Below are 22620 nucleotides of genomic sequence, written 5' to 3'. Positions count from 1 at the left end.
AAGGTCTCTAAGCCAATCATATGCAATTTCAACCCAGAGAGACTTGGAGAGGCCTCTGCTGCATATCTTGTTTATGACAAGAATTGATTAATTATAAGTTGTCATTATCAGCTAATAAAGTTTCAGAAAATTAATTCACTGGTAACCTATATATTTTTTCTCTATGGAGTTATTTGAACAGTCAACAACCCACAAAAGCAAATAGCTCATTAAGTGCAGTGAGAGTAAGACCAGACAAAGTGCACAATTTTTAAAAAATCAAGGATGAAATGGTTTTAGGAGATATCCCAAGATGTAGCTTTGCTAGTTCCATGCTTGACATTAGGCAGGCAAATACTCACTCCCTGCATCTTGCAACTTCAGACAGAAAAATTGGTCTGTACAATCTAAAACATAGACCACAGATTTAATGTCACTTGAATTTTTAGCTCACTGAGGTTGAGTTTTTCCCACAAAAGGGTCCCAAAGTCTGTCAATGAAATCCACATATAAAATTTGCTTACTGCAGTTTAAACAAGCCAGTTAATCTGCAACTGGTCCGGCTACATGTAAGGATACTGAGCAAAGCACCATCAGGGTTGCATGGGGTTCACCGCAGAGATTCACATATTTACCTGACTTTCAGCCAACACACAGCATCTCTGCTTTCAGCGTGTGTGTGAGGGAGTGGCAGCAGAAGTTGTAGGTGAAGATGATTAAAATGAAGAGAGAAGAATCCACTTTATTGAGCACTTATTATGTGCCAGGTACTGTGCTAGGTAAGCCCGTTACATATCATCACATATGGTCAATTGAATGAAAATAAAATTAGAAAAGCCTTTCAGAATGAATGTGTCAGGACTACAGATTGCAAAGATGAGCTGTTTCGGTCTGTTGGGATACAAACCACTGGATAAGATTTTAAAATTCTGATTTGGGGTGAGTTTTTATGCCTTTCTTTTTTTTTTTTTTTTCCTGTGTTACCTGATTGCAGTGCCCTATCTGAAACAGCTAGGATTCTCATTGCTTAGAGGCACACTCAGATCCAAATATTAATGAACATATAAAGTTCAAAATGCATTGCTTTAGTTAAAAGAAACCTGTTATAGGAACATGTTTTAGCTGTACATTTTTGTTCATCTTAATTCATTTTGCTGTGTTCTACTTTGGAAGGGAAAATGCTATTACCATGGTGTTTCATCTCATTGAAGTACTCCATGAAAAAAGGTTTGCTAGAAATGCATAGACAAATGCAGCATTATTGGTCTAATTAGCTGGAAGAATACCTGTATAAATGGAATTTGTCCATCACAATAAGCTGCCCTCCCCCGCTTACTTATATAATAATCCTGGCTTTCAGGAGACTAATCACTACACACCATCTACACAGCATCTAATTTCCTCATCAAATTTCTCTGCTGGATTTAGCCATGCTTGTCAACTTCCCAGCTCCGTCTTCAATAACTGGGTTTATTCTTAGTGCCTCGCCAATAAACATTCCTAGGAGCAAACCCATGAAAGAATGAAGTCCAAATTTCTTTATCACTCCCTTTTTTCAGGAGGAGTTTTCTGCTCACACTCCTGGGAAAGGTCATAGGTAATTTTGCCTGGTCACTTTTGGGTGGCAGGATTGCAGCGAGCACATTTCATTTAATCATCTTGCTGACCACCAAAGGCGACCACAAGCGGCAGTGGGACCGTTTAGAAAAGCAAACGGCCAATAACATCAGCAAGTCTGCCTGGCTCCGTCCCCCTTTAAGCACAAATTAAGTCACTCATGTTCCATTTCAGAACAAATGCAGCTTTTCTGCAAACAAACTTCTCTTCTTTATTGCTTCTATCCTATACTTTGCTGAATGTCTATGAGGAGTTTTAAGGCCACTTTCTGTGGTGAAGAAAGGTATCGTGAGTGACTTGAAAGCTAACCCCTTTTCATATTAATTTTGCAATGCAAGTTTATTTATATCTTTCTCACTGAATCTCTTCTAAATGTCTACCTTTCTAGATGTTCAAAAGGAAAGTGGACCTTCTATAAATTGAGGGAACGAACAACCACTGAACAAGTCATTTCTAAAATAGTACGGTCCTCTGGTGCTGTACAGGTTGAATTGTGCCTCCCCAAAAAGATATGTTGGAGTCCTAACCCCCAGGACCTTAGAATGTGATCTTATTTGGAGATAGAATTTTTAAAGAAGTAATCAAGTTTAAATGATGCCATTAGGGTGGTTTCTAATCCTACATGACTAGTGTCATTTTAAAAAAGGTTAAATTGGTCGCAAAAACCCACATACAGGGAGAACATCATGAGAAGATGAAGGCAGAAATCAGGGTGATGCAGCAGAAGCCAGATTGCCAGCAAACCACCAGATGCTGAGAGAGAGGCTCTCACAGCTCTCAGAAGGAAGTGACCTTGCCAACACCTTGATCTTGACCTTCTAGCCTCCAGAAGGGTGAGACAATAAATTTCTGTTGTTCAAGCCAACCAGTGTGTAGTACTTTGTTTCAGCAGCCCTAAGAAACCAGCCTAAATGCTAAGATCAAGAAGATTTTTAAGAAATAGATGGACATATTCCCTAAAAATTTATTCTTCACCCACAAGTAAGTCAGATGTGTTCTCTCTTTCTACTTATGTGACTATCTAAATTGGATAAGTGCTCCTTCTGCCCTCAAAAGCTCATAAGACTTCTAAGCCAGAATTTCACAACCTCTGCACTATTAACCCTCCCAGTTGTGGGGCTGTCCTGTGAATTGTAGGACGTCCAGCAGCATCCCTGGCCTTTACTCACAGATGCCAGTAGCACTCTCCTCTAGGTTGTGACAATGTCTGTAGGCATTTTCAGCTGTGCCCTGGGAGGCAAAATCACCCCTGGTTGAGAACTACTGCCTTAAACATATTTTCAGGGAGCAGTGGTAATCTTTAAATGAAAAAAAAAAGTGAATTATAATTGATATTCCCTAATCCTCATTTTCATGGCCCCTTCAGAGACTTTTTCCAAATCTTAGTAATAAAATCCTTGTTTTCTCTACAAACAAACTAATCCTATTCAATTCTATTACCATTTACTGAAGGCCTCTCACTGACATCTTTAGGTGAGGGTGGAGACTCCTTGACACATAACTCTTATGAAACTAATCTCAGAAAGGTATCCCCCTCGGTAAGTAAAAAGTCTTGTCTAAGAAATACCAAGCATCGTCTTCCCGTTGTCCTGAGGGTGAAAAGACAATGTCATTTCATTGGGAGAAAAGGATGGCCTTTCATGGTGACAGGGTGCCTTGTCAGAGTAAATAGTCAATAAATGTTTGTTGAACCAGTGAATGACTCTTTTTTCTCAAAGACAGGAAATATAAGTAAAAAGTTTTGGGTATAACTTGCTAAAAAGTTGCTACATTGTTGAGGGTATGTATAGTGTGCGAAATACATCTTTCCTTTTCATTCAACACCATTTTTTTATGCTGCACATTTTCAATTCCAAAATATGCAGTTGGTCCCAAAATGGAAAGATTGTCTTCTCTTTTTGTTACCTGTGTAGGAGGTACCGGTACCTACCACCTTGATACATTACATTATTTAGATCCCACACTCTGGATTCAGACAAAAGTGGATACAGGGGTTTGAATCCCAGATGCAGCGGAGAGCAGTCTTTTCTAGTTCCTTGTCCTAACTCAGCTTCAGCTTTTTTTTTCTGTAAAATGGGATAGAGTTATTATGGGGATTGAATAAGGTAATGCTTATAAAGCACTTAGCTTGGTAATAAGAGCACCAATGTAAATGTTAATTATTGTTTTCAGTGCTAGTCAATATTCCAAATTGATCCATATAAATGTTTTCTTTCCTAAATCTTCTAAATGACCAAACTCTCCTGCTGCAGAGATATTTTTCATGGCTTTCTATGATAGCAACAAATAAGAGAGGTCTTTCTAAAATACTCTTGCAGATCAGCAAAACTTTTTCTGTAATGAAACAGGTAGTAAATGTTTTAAGTTTTGTAGGCCAGATGGTCTCTCTCTCTCTCAACTACTCACCTCTGCTGCTGTAACATGAAAGCAATCATAAACATTATGTTACCAAATAAACATGACTGTGTTCCAATAAAACTTTATAAAAACAAGGGAGTGTCTGGGTTTTGGCCTGCAGGCTGTAGTTTGCTCACCGTTTTTCTAAAAAGAACAAGCAACTTTCTCTTTTCATATGTCCCTACTCAAGCTTTGTATGTTGGTATTTTATTGAAAAATCACTTCAGATACAAACCATGCTGATCTTTCTCCATTAAAGCTTTACATTACTGTATATGATTGCAAATAGCAGTAATTAAATTGGATTTGTAAATCATGGAATAAAATCAGGGCTAAGCACATCGATGATTCATTGCAACAAAGAGAAAGTTGGTTGGTTCTTAAGTTTCACTTCTGCTCAGGAAGACAAGTTGGGTATGCCTGGGCTGCAGGCCTACTGCACCATCCTACCCAGGGCGTGTGCTACAGGAGCCTCTTCTGGAGCCTGTGGGCGTGTGTGAGTTGGCCCTTCTCCTGCTGATCTTATCAACACATGGGAAGACTGATTTCTGGACTGACTTCCCCACTACATCAGAAGTGCTTAAGGCCAGGCCAGCACTGGATTTATCACTGTATCTCTAACGGCCCAGTACCAAGAATGTCATAAGCACTCAAGAAACTGTGCCCAACTCATGTTTACAAATCTTTGATCCCCATGGGCCAGACTTTGAGTGGTATCACAAAAGTAATTTCAAAATAACCTCAAAAAACAGACCACAGTTCAAAGAACACAATCTAGGACGTGAAAATAATTTCGAATAACTTCAGTCATTTATTTTAATTTTTAATAACATAAAGGGGATTTGTAGATCAAAGAATGCTTCTTTAAAATCCCCCTTTCACCTGCCACCCATGTCTTTGCTTAATTTAGTTTATTCAAAAAATGTTTATTAATACCAACTACATGCTAGATAACATTCCTGAAACCAGGGACATGGAATCCTGCTTTCACCTCAGGTAGATCTCTGCCTCTCCCACAACAAATTCCTTGAAATAAAATCCCAACCCTTGTGTTCGGGCCTCCCATCATCCTTTTCCTTCCTTTCCTTCTGGATCTTCATCAGAAAGCCAGAAGATTAGTTTGGTGACAAGCCAGACTCCTTTTTAAAAGGTAGTGCACACAAATGGCTGGGAACCCTCATGAATAATTATTTAATCCTAAAACAAGCACATGCTGCATCTTGATGAAGATGTTGTATTTAGAAGCCATAAATCATATTTCAAACAAACTTCTATTCCTTTGAAGAAATGAAAGAGTAGCTGCTAACCGTAAGGCAGAAAAGAAAATGAGATGTTTGACAAGAAGAAGAATGTAACAACCACTGCCACCATTTATAATTTGATGTTTTTTATAGCAGGTAATTGGTGACATGCACTATGTGCGCATACATTTCCCTTTCTTAAGAATGCCAGTTCCATTGATGTTTAAAACCTAGATAACATTTGCATTGAGTATGGACGGATTAGTTTTCTATTGCTGCATAAAAAATTTACCACAAACTTGGTGGCTTAAAGCAACACTCACAGCGTAGTGGAGTTTCTGCTCAAGATCTCACCAGGCTGAAATCAAGGTGTCAGCCAGGGCTACATCCCATCTAGGGCTCCATGTCCTCTTGCAAGCTCACAAGATCAGTTCCTTGTTGCTGTAAGACTGAGGTCCCCTCTTTCTTTCTGCATGCAAGCTGGGAGTCTCTCTCAGTCCCTAGAGGCCCTGTAGCTCTTAACATTTGGTCCTCCCATGGGCTTTCTCACAACACAGCATCTGACTTCTCCAAAGCCAGCAGGAGAATCTCTCTGACCTCAGAGAAGGCCCAATCCCTCATTTATAGGACTCACTTAATTACAATAACCTCCCTTTTGATTAATTCAAAGTCAAACAATTAGGGACTTTAATTATATCTTCGGTGGAATTCCTTTACCTTTGCCAAATAACAGAACATAATCTTGGGGGTGATCTCCCAGCACTTTCGTAAGTGTTACCTACACTTAAGGAGAGAAGAGTATACAAGACTTGTACACCAGAGATAGGAATCCTGGGGGCCATCTTAGAATTCTGCCTACCAGCATGGGAGAGACTACTGTGATAACACTGGCAACAATTTATCCCAAACTACCATATATAAGAGTTTGTATATACTCTCTCTGTGTACACACACACGTGCATGCACGCATGCACACAGAACTTTTAAAAGCTCACTTCTGAAAATGAGATCTCAAAAAGTTTAAAATCATGCACTTAAGATTCACAACCATCACATAAAAGATTTATTATAAATTTATTAAGAATAGTCCACCAATAGTACAAGCATTTAATGCTTTCACACCATGAAATTAAGTGAAATCTTGAAATAACTCTAATGATGGGGACAGGAACCCAGATGTGCCTTTCAGGCAGTGACTTTCTCTTGCCTGGAAAACTACAAAGTGAATTTGAAACCACAGGCAACACAGTGGCAGTCACATGGATAAGATTTATAAAAAAAAAAAAAAAAAAAAAGAGGAAGAACAGAAACTTCAGGAGCCTTTAAACTGTGTTCTAAATTCAGAATCGGAAGAATATTTATGTTGGCAGCCTCCCTTAACTTGCAGCAGGAGATTTGACCGAATGTACTCTATACATAACCCATGCAAGCCACAGGTCGAGAGGAGAGTATTTGCATAAACAGAATCCTAGAGACCATGTCATCACTATCTTTCTCTTCCTCCTTCTTCCCTCTCTACCCTACAAGCTAGTCGTATCGTGTTTCCTGGGCTACCTTCCATGAACATCAAGGAATGCAACAGAGATGAATGTTACATCGACACCAGCAGTGCCACCACAAGAGAAAACTGTTTGTACACTCCTTTCATTTCTCAGTACAAGCAAGCATCTAAAGACTTTGCACCTGTTCTAGTTAGCTCTGGCAAATGCAGTCTGTATTTATATTAATAGAATGATGTTTTCATAACAAAATGGATGTGCAGCAATCGTGGCACTCACTTTGGATGCACTCATAAGTGCACAGATCGGGGGAGGGGAAGCTCTTACATAAAGTCCCATGGCAAGGGTAAGAGACCCACACATCTCAAGGTGAATCATCAGGATAGTTTAAGAACTTTTTCTAGAATGGCCAGACTCAAGTATTGAAACTTAAATTAGATAGTCAACGAAGAGAAAAATAAGCTGGATACAAATGGGCTTTTCATGGGTAGTCTGAGGCTATGAACTCTTTGTATCCCATCTCCTATTTCTGTCATTTCTGTCTTATCTCCCCAGAGGAGAGCTGAGAACTGGTGATATCATACTTGGCTCAATTCCTGAAAGTTTGTTTTGAGTCACGCGTGTAAATATTGCCCACCCAATCTGTACATTTGCACAAATTAACTGAAACCAGCTTCTCAATTCCTTGTTCACATTTGGGTCTGTTGATTAACCCTGACAGCTGTAACCTCATTAGTCCAAGCTCTGGCCATAGCAGAGCAGCTGTCAAATAAGGAGGAAATGGCCTCGCGGCAGTCGCCTCTATGGACCAGACATGTAAAAATCAATAGGCGCTCTAAATGGTTGCAGTTATGATTCTAATTCTAATTTATGTTGTGCTGTGGGCTTTTTACCTAGATCCAAAATATGGGCCTGAAATCACTTGTTCATGGAGAAAGCAGAGGCTCTATCACAAAGCAGGAACATAAGTTTTACCTGAAGACATTGGATGTGTATCAATTGGAAGTGGGTTTTTAGCATACATTATCACACAGGTATTTTGATATATTTTAAAATATTAGTTCTTAATGTATTTTTTGGCATGAGAGATTCTGCTAGTTTTGACTAGGGGCCAACGGTATCCTGACTATAGAAATAAGAAAGATCCTGCAGCTCACTGGGAAAGCAGAGATAAAAAGTAAGAAAAGAGTTAGAAAACAGTCCAGTAGGAATGTGGTTTCCCTAAATAGAACGCAAAGTTCTTGGAGTGAATTCTGTTTGTTTCTATAAGAATCTGGAAGGAGGAAGTGGGGAGGGAAAATTCTGAATATCTATTCATTAAAACCTGGAGGTTCAGTAAAGATGTTTCTCCGTTTGCCAAAGTGTTAAGAAGACAATGGGGCCAAGTCCAATGCAATCTGTGAACTTGCCTATAGCACTTTCACTGCAAGGACACAGCATGGTGGAGCAGAATGCTCTCAATGAAAAATCTGGAGACTTCGGTTCTGGTCCCAGTTCTGCCACAGCCCACCAATGGGGACTTCAGACAAGTCCAGTCCTTAATCTCTCTTTATTTCAGGAGATTCATTTATAAAAAGGAGGTTTGCTAGAATTATTTTAACGGTTTTGTCCATCTGTAGTGATCAAAGACTCTTGGTACAAATCTATTATCACAAGAACATACTCCTTCATGGACCAAGGTGGATCCACATACTAATTTTCTAGCTTCAGGGTAATTATCTTCTACTCTTTCAATAGGGCACTTTAGCCCATTATGCAAGCAGGTGCTGTCCTTTGGCACCCCCTGGTGGTGTCTACAGCTCTACACCTGCCTCAACTGTGGGGCCCTAGAAGACAAGCATGCTAACTGTGGGGATCCATGGGGGTAGGGCCCAGACTGCTGTTTACAAGGGGGAAAACAATCCAAACTCCCATTGCTGTTGTAGTATAGCTTTAATTCACTGTTTTGTAGAGGCTCAAGTGAGCATGCTTATTTTAAAAAGAAGCTACATTAATGAGATGCTTTATTAGCATCAATGTTATAAACTCCCAGCCCACTTCAAGTTAAAGGATTTACCATATGGCAAGGACTTCTGCTTTCATTATTGTGAGAAAATAGACTGAGAAAACAGGAAGGTTTTTAGGTATTTAGGATAAGCCAAATGCTTCCTTTGCACAAAAATTCCCCAAAAGATTGAATAATGTGTACCCTAACATTTCCTAAGGATAGATTGAAGTGATAAGAAAGTATTAAAAGTTTACTGAGTCTTTTCCCACAACTTTGCCTCAGTTTAAAAATCACTGACAAAAATACTCTGAAAGTCAGAAATTTGGTGAAAAATTAGATTTTTTTTGTTATGGAAGGACAGGTAAATATATTTTAAGTATTATGAGTCATTATGAACCAATTTCTACCCTCAATCATGACAATTTACATTTAAATTATCAATGAGATTATCTCTGCCCTAATCACTTTATCCTTCTCCTTTTGTTTACAATTATATTATGATCCTGTCACTTTGAATCTGTATTATAAACTCAATAAAAAAATTGTCTTAGATTTAGTGTAAAAGCAGATACAACATTTTTAATTCAAATGACCTCTAATGCCAACAATTATGACTATGCAAAGAAACTAAGTAAATACAGTGTAAAGGAAAAGAGAAAAAAACCCCACAAAACTTTAATTATTCTAAGTTTTGTTGACTACACCATGTGCTAATGCTAAGTACTTTCAAGGCTAATTCATTTCCATGTGTTTAGTTTGATATGATTATAACAACTATAACTGTTTCCAGGTAGGGTTAAAAAAAAAAAGTCACAGGAAAGAGAAAAGTCAATATTCCCTAAAGGAGAAAAACATTTCTTTGCCATGTTTACTTGACTCCTTCTGGCAAAAGGCTGTTAACAGTTGTACCACACGGTTCAACTAGAGCTTGTCTCCAGAAAAAAATATATAATTGCATCTCAGAGATTTGGTTTGGAAAATCTGCTTTTGTTTCCAATGCCTTGTCTCTTTGCAACCACGTTTATAAGCATTTTCCAAACTCTTTACGAGCACTTTGCCTGCCTCTCCACTCTCCTAAATATCACCCTTGGCTCCTTACAGCCAGCCACGTTTTCAGCCTTGGCCAAGGAATAAAACATTGGTTCACCTCAAAGGCTGCCATTAAATTTACCTCATTTATTGACCAGCAGGAGGTGCACCCACCCTTCTGAGGTCAACCTTAACTACAACGCTGTGGAGCTCGTTGGTGCCCCAGACTGCTACCCTGTTAAATGACTGGCAGGCCCCTTGGGCCAGGTAAATACTACTGTTGACATATTGGTGGCAATGCCCTTGGAACACCTTTGATCCATTAGTATGCTTTCTCCATGCAGGGATGTATTTTACTGTGTGTTGAATAAAAGTAACCAGGTTTGGAGAAGTGAAGGAAACAAAGTGAGCTCCTACTGGAAGAATGAACCATTTATACTTTTCTGCAGATACCAGGCCTATTAGAACATCACGCTTGAGGAAAATGAGGCCTTGAGAATTCCCTTCTCTGGACAGAACCACCACGGTGCCTCTGCTGCCCTTGAGGTGGTCAGCAGTAAACTGCCCATGAACCTGCCAGCTCACTGAAAGCCATACTTTCACTGCTGAATGACCTTCTGGCATGGATTTCTTTGCTTTTCCTCATCATCACTTTGTCATTCTGTAAAAATGTGAGCTGTCTCAGCACAGTGACTATTTCAAAAAACCTTGAGTGCTCAAATGCACTGTTACATAGTAATAGTTCCTGTAGTATCTACTTATATTTTTTAAAAGGCCGATAAAAAATCATATTCAATATAACGGGGATTTCCTTTTCATTATGAAATTAAGTACATAAAAGTGTGCCAGTTGGGAAACCCTAGATAGCTGAATAATCATTTTATTCATAGACTGTCAAATGGCATCAGGCAATAATCCCTTAAATGTTCCCATTTTAAACCCTGCAAACATGCCTCTCCCAGCCCTGACCTGGATTGACCAGGTTAGATGGTCAGGGCTCTCCAGTCTGAATGCTGATTCAGGCCTTCTTCTTTTGCTGCCAATAATAGATCGTCTAGGTGCCAAATTTAGTGGTGGTTTCTTATGATGTGGATACCTGTCCAGCCGGAATTGGACTGTGACCACAAGACATTTTCCTTAAGCCACAGAACTGTCAGATGGAAGCTGCTGCAGTTACTACTGGCCAGGCTCAGCAGCCTCAAGTAAAAGATGTTCACATGCAATACTAAACCCACAATGAAGCAAATTGTGTCAGTATGTAGAAATTCCCTGGAGTGATAATTCGGTGTTTGATCTTCAAACAAAACAAACAGAACAACAACAACAAATTTCTGCTCATTTTTCTCCTATAGCTTTGTTCTTTTCTTAATCTTGTATTAATGATTTTCTGTTTTATGGCACTTATGTATTTCACTGTAAGCCACATCCAATCCTTTTGACATAAGTGGGGACTGAATTTTCAAAAATTAGAAATTCTAGTCATGTGTTGCTTTCTTCTGAGAGCTAAGAAGAGGTGGGGATTTTTTGCATTTTCATTTTTTTTTAACAAAGATATGCACATTTATATTTGTTCAAATAACAAATACATAAACTGAATAACAGATGAATAACAAAATACTCTATAGAAAGTAGGGCTTCAAATTTTCACAAAAACTAGAGATGTAAAACTTAGCAAAATTATATATTTCATTTTACAATCTCTACAATTGTTTGAAGTAACTCTCTAAAGTCTTCCAAACATGCAAAAATTAAATTAATTTCAACAGAGGAAGATGAATACACTTTTCAAAGGCAAATTAATTTCTAATCAAATCAATGTCAACTTAATAAAAAGAAATAAGAAAAGAAATTAAATATTTAACTTTAGCAACATAAATTGCATAAAAAATCAATAAAACAGGATATAAACACAAGGATACTTCAAAAAGTTCATGGAAAAATAGAATTGAAAGATAATGGAAATCTTCCCATGAACTCTTTTTTGTTTATTTGTTTAAATTTTTCCTTAAAACAAAAAAAGACTAAGATCATAGAAAATATGTTCTCTGTCTACAATAACAGAAGGAAATTTAGAAAACTCATAAATGTGTGGAAATTAAACAACAGTCTCCTACATAAACAATGGGAAAATAGAAAAATCACATGGAAATTAGAGAATACTTCGAGATAAATATCAAAGAACGACATACTAAAATTTATAGGATGCAGGGCTCATGCAGTGCTTAGAGGAAAATTTATACTTCTAAACACCTATGTTAAAAATAAGCAAAATTTCAAATCAGTAAGGTGAACTTCTACCTTAAGAAAATAGAAAAAGTAGAGCAAATAAGCCAAAAGCAAATATACATAGAACATAAAAAAGAATACAACAGAAATATATGAAATAGGGAATTAAAAAACAATAAGAAAATCAACAAAACCAAAAATTGATTCTTTAAAAAGATCAACAAAAATTGTAAACCTTTATCTAGACTGACCAAGAAAAAAGAGAGAAGACCAAAACTACTAAAATCAGAAATAAGTAGGGACATTACTACATTGTCACTATGGCTTTTTGTGGTGGTAAGTTTTAGTTTCTTTCTCTTTCTCATTTGCATTTTTGTTCTACCAGAGGTTTTGTTCTTTCTTGTGTGTTTGTGGTAGTGATTATCATTTTTTGGATTCCAATTGCAGGACTCCCTTAACGATTTCTTGCAGGGCTGGTCATGTGGTGGTGAATTCCTGCAGCTTTCATTTGTCTGGAAAATACACTATTTTCCCCTCATTTCTGAAGGATAGACTTGCTGGGTATTCTTAGCTGGCAGTTTTTTCCTTTCAGAATTTTGAATATATCATCCCATTTTCTTCTGTCCTCTAGAGTTTCTGTTGAGAAGTCAGTTGTTAGTCTGATAGGGCCTCCCTTACAGGTGACTTGATGCTTTTCTCTTGCTTCTTTTAAGATTCTCTCTCTTCTTGTCTTTGAGCTTTGCTAGTTTGACTATAATGTGTCTTAGAGAGGATCTTGGGTTGAACCTGTTTGGGGATCTTTGAGCCTCCTGGATCTGATGGTCCTCATACCTGGGAAGTTTTCTGTTATTATTTTGTTGAATAGGTTTTCCACGCCTTTTCCTTTCTCCTCCCCTTCTGGGACCCTCATGATTCAAATGTTTGTGCACTTAAGGTCATCTGCTAGCTCTCTGAGATTTTCTTCAGTTTTAAAATTCTTTTTTTTTTCTTTTTCTTTTTTTTTTTTTTTTTGTCCACCTGGGTTATTTTGAAAAGACTATCTTCAAGTTCAGAAATTCTTTCTCTACTTGTTCTAGCCTGCTGCTTAAGCTGTCAGGTGCGTTTTTTATTTCATTGAGTGAATCTGTCAGTTCCATGAGTTCTGCTACATTCTTTTTTAAGGTATTAATCTCTCTGTAAATTTTCTCCTCCTTAGCCTGGATTTTTTTTCTCATTTCATTATGTTGTCTGAGTCTTCCCATATCTCAATGAGTTTCCTTAAGATTGTTGCTTGGAGTTCCTTCTGAGTCATTTCAAGGGTTTCTTGCTCTATAAGGTCTGGTTTTTGAGAATTACTATATTCTTTTGATGATGTAATATTTTCTTAGGTTTTTGTATTTCTACTATCTCTGTGTTGATGTCTGGTCATCTGGTAGAGGAGTTGCTTCTTCTATTACTGTGGTGTGTGCTTTGAGGAGAGAGATGTCCTCTTCTTTTTCCACTCTCCACTGGTGACTATCCTTGTTTCAATGCAGTCAAGCATCCAGTGGGCCACCTGCATGGTGGTTGTGGCTGCTGCTGTGGTGTTGAGTCACTTTTCAGCAGCTGTGGTTGTGGCAGTGGCTGTGGTGGGCCACCCATGCACAAGTGGCATTTTCAGCATGCTCGCTTGCCTGCTTCTGGAGAGAGGGGGCTGCAGCACATGACCCTAAGAACGTTTTTGAAATGTTTCTCATACAGTCTCTTTCATACATGCAAACAGTCTATTTTATTCTCATTTCATAGAAGAAGAACCCTGGGCATCTACTCTGGAGTAGTACAATGCTAAGCAGAAGATCATACTGATAGTAAAGCATAGAAATAAGCAAACAAATGAAATCAGAAAGATAAGTCATCATTACTAATCATTTCATGGTGTGATATGGCCTCATTTTTGAGCTGAGTCCAGTAGACTTGGACAACATGTTTCGGAAGTTTACTCTGGGTAATGCTAACTCCCTGAAGGAAATTTCCTAGAAACCCCAGATTGTACCAATTTCTGTCTCATTTTTCATAAATTAATAGCATTGTCATGCATGCTAATATCCAAAAAACATGACTCCTTAAACTACAAAGCGGTGTAAGCTCTTAGTAGTAAAAAGATTTCAAATAATTAACCAAATATAAACATGTAAATATAATTACATATATTTATATTGTGTATGTACATGTGAAAGAAAATAGTCAAATGTGTGTGTATGTGTGTGTGTGAGAACAGTCTAATATGTTTGTAATTACAATGATTCACAGTTGGGCTCTGAGGTCTAAAGCACACTCAATGAGGAAAGTAAACTAAGTAAACTAGTCTTCTCTTGAGGCAAGAAGTAAGACAATTAATGCTATCGTACTTCTTTGGACTGCAATTGTCAGTCTTTCTTGAAATAAAAAACATAAATATCTTTTATTAGAATAAATTTGAATCTCTATGATATTTTGTCTCAGAAGCAAATATGCAATTGTAAATTTTTGTACATAAAGCAACTCATCTTCGAGTCTGTAGAATTTTCGAACTGAGGGGCCCTGGGCTTCATGTGATCTGACTCATTTATCTTATCAAAGGGGACAGTGAAGCCCAGAGAGGTTGAAAGAACTTCCCAAGGTCATGCAGCTTGAGTCAAGACCTTACCGGTGGTGGTGGACTTCAACCTGTCCATTCTTGTCTCAGCAGCTCACTGTTTCAACTACGTCATAAATGCTAAATATTAAGATGTGTCTTCCCCTGTATAACACCTATCTGGCTTCTTCCCAGTTCAAAAAAATTATGATCAAGCCCACTGGTTCCATAGACTCCCAAGCTTGTTCCTCAAACTGTTGGCTACGATTAATGTCTACTACTAAACACTAAAACTGTCTTATGCACAGACACCCACAAATGTTCTTCGAAGTTCTAAACCTCATTATGTACATTTTACCTGCAAACACTGGAGGAACAAAACAGGGAAATAGACCAAGTTGTCATAGGCCAAACTAGAGAATAAATCTAAAGTTTCCAGTATGTTTCAGGACTGAGAGCGGGCTCCAAATGCCTCTAGTTTACCAAAAGTGTTCTTGAAATAAGTGTGCTTTAGAATGAAACACAACCAGTTTCTGATAATCATTTCAATTGCTACGTTTCCTTGGACACATTTTCAAAGTACTTGAATGAAGCCCCACATGCAAATTATCTTCCCTGAAAAGAAAGCCTGCTGGCAAGTTGGTTGTTCAGTTTTTGTGGCAATGGCACAGAGACACAATGTATTTTTAACATTCTTGTTTTGTTCTTGTCTTAACTGACACTAGTAATTTGAGAAATGTTGAGGGCATTACTGAATATAAATCTGAAGAAAAATAGCTCTTCAAACTATATTGTTAGAAGTAGGATGAATCAATTCAATCAAAGATGAATCAGAAAGCTTAGACTCTGTATGTGGGCATTTACCTCCCTGAAAACAGGCTCTTCTCATGATCCTTTCCTCATGATGCAGCATTGCAAAGGATCACGCCGCAATCTGTATCCATTTGTCTCTGAAGATAGTAATCTGCTCCCTCACGCATTCAAAAGTTCTTTTTATAGAACTATTGAATTCACAGCTAGAGATAATAGCTCAACTACCTCATTTTGCAGAAGAGGAAATATGCTGTCTTTATTTAAAGACTCAGATTCTGAACCCATCGCTGAGAAACCCTCTCTCCACCTTCAAACTTCTTAACACCATGCATCTGTCACTCTCAAATTTTTCTTCAATATTTATATTTAGTTGTTCTTTCTTAAATTTATGCCTGTCCCTCCCTTCTTCCCTTCCTCCCTCCTTTCCTTCCTTCCCTCCTTCAATAAATGTTCATTTACCATATGCCAGTCATTGTGACAAGCTCTGGAATACAAAGACTAGAATATAGTCATGACTCATGGAACTGCTTATTTTTAGAGAGGACTGACATGGTAACCAACAGGTCCAAACTCTTTAATGTGGCTTACGTGGTCCTCCACTGCCTCACCCTTACCCACCTCTCTAGCTACTCTCCCTCTTGCTTTCTTTGCTCCAACCTTACTAGATTCTTTGGACTCACTGGATGGATTCTTCTCAGCTGTCCCCCAATATATGCTCACTTCCTGGAAAACTCCTCATTTGGCTGGCACTATGTCATCTTTCAGTTCAGTATAAATGCCTGTTCTCAAGGAGTTCCTTGAACCACAAGACTAGGTCAAGTCTCTCTGCTAATTGGCAAACATTTGCATAATTCTGCCTTCCTCTCTTCACTGGTGAGTTCAATAAGGACAGTGATCAGTAATTGACTTATTCACTCTTATATCCCCATTTACCTAGTTCAGGCACCTAGTAGGAATTCAATAAATGCCTATTGAATGAAAGAATCTGTTTAGCACACAATAGAAGCACAACTGAGAGAGCAAGTCAATTCTACTTTGGGAGGCAGTCAATGGGTGTCATCCATGTTTAATTCGTTTCAAGGCTTAGGATGAATTTCATAAAATCAAATCATATCATGATCAATTTCCCATCTCTCTGTTATGATAAAAGTAAAAATCAATAAATAAGAGTAGTTTTGATGACCATTATCTGTGCCCAATTATTTTACTATTATATGCCCACAATCCCTATCTACAGTTCTAAAATCCAGAAGAAAAGAGAAAGTTTTTCATAAGTATGGGTAGCAAACCTGGCTTTAACGGACACAATGTTATAGTCTTTATCTCACTTTATATAAGCATTCATGTTTTGCTACAGAAATATCGATATTATAGCTTTAATTTATCTCACTTTGTATGAATATCTGTTCTGCTGCAGAACTGTTTGATTTTGAAGCTCCCTCAGGATGTCATATAATCCTAAATTTGAAACATGTCTGGCCCCCAAAATTTCTGAGAATGGAATGCAAACACATATTAATTTGCCATCTTGTGTTACATTCAAATTTAGTCCACCAAGGTTATCTCTCTTTTTCCAATTTCCTCCTTGATTAAAATTTCTCCCTACAGAGTGCAACAGAAGTAAACCCTACAGAATTTTAAAAACCTAAAGCCCCAGTAATAAAGCAGCAGGACATGGACTGTTACTGGAACTAAGGTGGCCCAGAGTCCTACATGAAGGTCTAGAACCAAGAGGTCCTCCTCAGGCTTCATTTTTAAAGCTTGTAGTATTAGTGAGGTGCCTCATTTTATGGGGAAGAGAATTGAGACCCAGGAGACCAAGTATTTGTCCTGGGCTACATAGCCGGTTCATGGCTGAGCCACATCCAGAACACAGTCACTTGGCTCCTTGTTTAGTGTTTGGGTTTTTCCCCCCTCAATTAAACTATTCAAAGAACAAGGTGGAAATATGAAAAATGGACTCTAAATTACTGATAAGCACAGGAAGTTCTACGATAGCTTCACATTAGTGTCTCTCAGGAGAGTGCTCTTACACTGGAAGCCTGATCCCCAGCCCTCAAATAACAGGAAAAACCAGGAGCACACTCCTGTGAGCAATCCAAAAGGGTTTGGTGGGCAAGTGGCAGTGACAGAAACCCGAGAGAAAGGGATCACATATGGGATCCTAGATCCTGTGAACGTCTAGACTAGCTGAGTCTAGGGGCAATTGAGAAAGATACACTTCAAACATGTCAGAGATAACACCATCATTATCCCAGAATGAGCCTCAAAAATCTAAAATTAGGACAAAAAGGAACATATTGCCTAAGAAGAATCGGGCCAGGGAGCTTTCCCACAAAGTCTGCTTTAAACATGAAAATGTGAAAAATGGGAGAGAGACATTAGCAGGAACAAATAATACAACTGCAAAGCCTTGCTTTGAAAACTTGTGAAGAATAGCATTAAAAATCTCTATGTTTAAAGGGGAATTTTAGTTACTGTCAGAGGGAAAGAAGATGGTAAAAGAAATCCATTTATATATTTGAGATAATAGTGAAATGTTGATGAAAGACTGAGAGGTGGGAACTCTTCAATTTTCTGAAAACAAGAGTGATCTTGGAGCTAAAAGAGAAAATGAAAAAAGCCAAAAAAGAATTGAAATCCAACATGACAATGTAGTGTCTCTAAATGAGCTCAAGACCCTAGTGACACAGGTTAAGAAGATACACAAAAGATTTTGCTGCCCAGCCAATGGGAATAGTTGAAAAGTGATGAATATTTGTATACCACACAGGAGCAATGTTTAGAAAAGAGACTGGATTTACTGGGAACAAATCACACCTGCTGGGTTCATGGTTTCACTATGGAGGCAACTCACAGACAGGGGAAATTATTTAATGAACAAGATGAATGAATTGCCTTAAATGCTTTACAATTATGTAGATTATTTATGAAGTGAAAATGGTATAGAATTATATCCCAATAAAGCTGTTATCAAAAGAAAGGATTATAGGAGATTCTGTCCCTTTTTCTCCCCTCTCTTCAATACTTCATGGAAATAGTACAAAGAAATGAAACAAAAGTGTTACTGAAAAGTGGTCACAGTAAAAAAAAAAGACATCAGAAAATAGAACACTAACATTCTTAGGCTCTCGACTCTCTACCTTCAACATGGAAACTGAAAATAAGAACTGTGGCTTATATTACTCCACTGGAGAGGCACAGAATGGTAACTGACCATGTACTTGCCAACCTGCTTCCACAACGCACAAAACCAAAGCTTTAGATCTACAAGAGTGTAAGTCTGATAAACCATTCATCCAAACTCCCTCTACACGTAACTCTGAGTTACCTACACTAAATTATATTCAGATTTTGGCAGGAAAACATCTTGGAAATAAGATTGTTTTTAAAAGCACTGATTTTTCCATTAATCTCAAAGCATGAATGGATTTTTTTTTAAATGTCAGTTGAATGTCCACAGTGGGAACTTAAGAGCAACCCACACATTTCCTTTAAATGTATATGTAAAAAGTGCTCCGTGAATAAATCTATAATCCAAGAAATTAAAAAGTGATGAATCAAAAAAAAACTAAAATAAAAACAAAGAGGAATGAAAATGACAAATAATATGTTCTGTTTTTCAAATTTCTAAATGAGACTGAATTCAAATGCCACTTATTTAACATGTAACTCCTATAAAATGAGTTCCAATGCTAGGATTGCTTGCCAGGGTGATGATTTCTGCACCCTGGTCAACTTCTGAAAGAAAAACAAAAACTCTACAATCTCCATCCAATTCTGACATATTTTTAGGTTATGAAAGATGACTGAGGGAAAAGAAACCAGCCTTACCAGTATTTGATGAAGAGTGTTTAGTAATCCTTTGTGGAAAACATTATGGAAGATCCATTAGAAAAAGGATAGATCACCACATTTCTGCCACCTCAAGATAGGACTGCAATAAACTAGCCATATTTCCTGGGAAAAGAGGAAAACAGCCAAGCAGAGCCTACTCTACTGGCAGTGTTTTCAGATGGCCAGAAAATCTCCAGGGCTTTCTGGTTGGCTGACGGCTGGGGTATTACAGTGCACTACAGTGTATGTAGCCATGGATCATTACAGATTGGCACACACCTATAGAGCAGAACTACCACAATCCCAGATATGCAATGTTTGCTCAAATACATACTGTGCGGTATGTGGAAATTAAGGGAAATATAATTTATGGTATGAATACATGCTTTCTGGAATAAGTAAATTTAGGATTTTCCACAGATATTATGAAAGTTATGCAATATACTACTATTTCGCCAAATAAGACTATGTATGTATTTGTATTTCTTTGTCTGAATAATATTTCCTTTCCTTTTTTTCTTTTTTTAGGAGACTGGCCAATACAGTTGGCCATTTATGAAGCAGGTTCCGTATCCATGTATAAAGCCAACCATGGATCAAAAATATTTGGAAAATGAAAAACGATTTTAAAAATAGCAATACAACAATAAAAACAATACAGATAAAAAACAACACAATGTAATAACTATTTACACAGCATTTACATTGTATTAGGTATTACAAGTAACTCAGTAATGATTTAAAGTATATGGGAGGATGCGTGTAGGTTATATGTAAATACCACACCATCTTCTATCAGGGACTTGTGCATTTGTGGATTCTGGTATTCATGGGGGTTCCTGGAACCAAATCTCCCACAGATACCAAGGGATGACTGTAATGATAAAAACGCACTGTTTATTTCTCTGCATATTATAGTCTTAATCACGGTAACAAAGATACTCCAGAGATATACAAGTGTACTTCAAAAAATTCATGGAATGATTTGTATTATCTTTCTATTATGTTTTTTCACAAACTTTTTGAAGTGCCCTCACATTAGTGATATAGTTGTTTCCAAATACCAGTCCAGACTGGTGCAAGACCATAATAAAACTTTTACAGCAACATCACAAAATAAGAAAAGGGGAATGTAGTGCTTTTTAAAAAGCTAAATGTATTCTATTTAAGGGTTTATTTATTCTGATATTATGTCATTCCTATTCTCCTGATATTAAAAAAAAAAAAAAAATCTCTCCAAGAATAGAATGGTGGCAATGGGGTAGGTAACATCAGTTGTTGCTTTGCTGCCTGAGATGCCACACAACCAGGAAGTGCAAAAATCTGGGATTCAGACTCATGCAATGCCCCTCCAGAGCCCACGCTCTTCATTCATATGCCCCACTACCTTTTGTACCTATTTCCTCATCTGAGAAATGGAGAGCAAGGAAACTTCTCTCCCCAGGTTGTGAAAATTAAATGAGTTAATATTAGTAAAGTTTTTAAATAGTGCATGATATATAGGAAGTTCTACATATGCGATTGTACAAAAACAACAAACAAATTAGCATTTTTTCCAAAGTCACACAGCAGGTAAGAGTCAGAACTGGAACCCAAAATCATGCAGTTTATCTAGAGCCTCCACCCTCAGTCTGCATGCACGACTGCCTTGGAGCTCTGCCCATTCACGCTGTTAAACACAAAATGAGGTTGAGCAGCAACCACAAAGTGAACTTAGTGTATAACCAGTTTCCAAACTTTCTGAAATAGAGGTAGTCAACCTTGGAAATGGGTAATTGTCCTGTTATTGGAAATGGGTAGTTGTCAGCAACTAAGACACTAAAAAATTTCATCTGGGTGGGTGGAAAAGTACGGAACCAGGTAGGTTGGATTCCCCAGAGTTCCCAACACTAGTGCAGCTGTTCTGTGGCACTAAGAGGCTTAAAATAAAACTGATCATGATTGCCAGCAAGCCCGAAGCCCACTTCAGCCCCTGTAGGAAAGAAAATGTTTACAGAGGAACGTTTATTGATCGATTTTTTAAAAACACTAGATTTAACATTAGTAATTGGTTTGCTTCTAAATACTCAAAGTCTTAGCAGAAAGTTGTGCTTCTTAAAAACAGGCATGTGCGCGCACACACACATGCACACACACACAAAGAAAGCATTTCCAATCATCACTGAGGTTCTATTCCTAATAAAAGAGTAGGAAGCATGTTCCTGTAGATGTGAAAGGAAGGAAAGAGATACTTTGAGTTTTTTCCCCATCATCTCTTACTTGGGAAGCAAACTGAGAAAAAAAAAATGATGGAATTTTTGCAGGTTCCTGGTCCCACATCTCTCTATGTTTTGTCTGTTACTTGCATTTCATCAGCTCAGTCTAACATCACTGCTCTTGCCACTGCCAGGTTAGGAAAAACTATTTAGCCTTCCAGGAAATCAGCAGCACTTTGAACTTAGATCTTGATGAGTGAAAATGTGAAGGAAGAATGAACTAGAGGGGTTGAATGAATGTTTTGGGACCCATTACATTGTGTTATTCATACTGTTGATCATAGTGGAGAACGATCTCTCCAATTAGCGCAGCCCTTGCAAAGCATCCACACCAGGGAAGCTGGCTCGTCAGCCTCCTCTGCCGCAGCCTCAGACTCAAAACAGGGCTCAAGTCTTTCATCGCTTGTCGTAGTTTTGTAAATAACTCTGACCATATGAAAGAGTGTTTTTTCTTTCACTGGTAACCATGTTTACTGTATATATACAATATAAGATCTGGCATTTTGTTTTGGACTTCTTTTTTAATTAGTTTTTCTGACCAGGGACCCACTGTTGTTGAAACAGATGTTGTGGGGCCCAGTAATAGCCCTCAGCTGCCGAAGTTAAAATATGAAACAGTGCCCAGACCATGCAGAACAAATGACTTTAATGAGGGGATGGTCGAGTCCAAATAATAGGGCAAGTTGACATTTCATACGCACAGCAACTTACGTGAGAGAATAGACTGTACACATCTAACATCTCTCTCTTCCTTTCTCCTGTGAGTAACTAGCCTGAAAAGCACATACAGAATGAGCTGCAAGCCTATCCCTTCCTAAAATAAGAATGCTCTTATGACACGCAGGAACTATAGCTTGGCTAACTTCGAATTGAAACTAAAAGACCCTCCCTCACACTCTCACTAAGTCTGTACACTTGGGCAAAGATAGCACCATGTAAACTACTTCTGTATTTTGGAATGACACCCAGATGTTTGTTTTTTTTTAAATCAGTAAACATGAAACATAAATGCAACAAAGGTTCACCAGAGTGGTATGCTGGTAAATGTTTTAACAACAGGCTCTCTGTCGGGAAGAAGTTGTGATTTCTAGTGTTTTTTTTTTTTTTTCGGTTTTCACGGTGTAAATATTCCCACCACAATTCCCAGTACAACACCACTGAATGCAGA

Source organism: Cynocephalus volans, chromosome 5, assembly GCF_027409185.1.
Source record: "Cynocephalus volans isolate mCynVol1 chromosome 5, mCynVol1.pri, whole genome shotgun sequence".
Classification (NCBI taxonomy): Eukaryota; Metazoa; Chordata; class Mammalia; order Dermoptera; family Cynocephalidae; genus Cynocephalus; species Cynocephalus volans.
Note: the sequence above shows the minus strand (reverse complement) of the source record.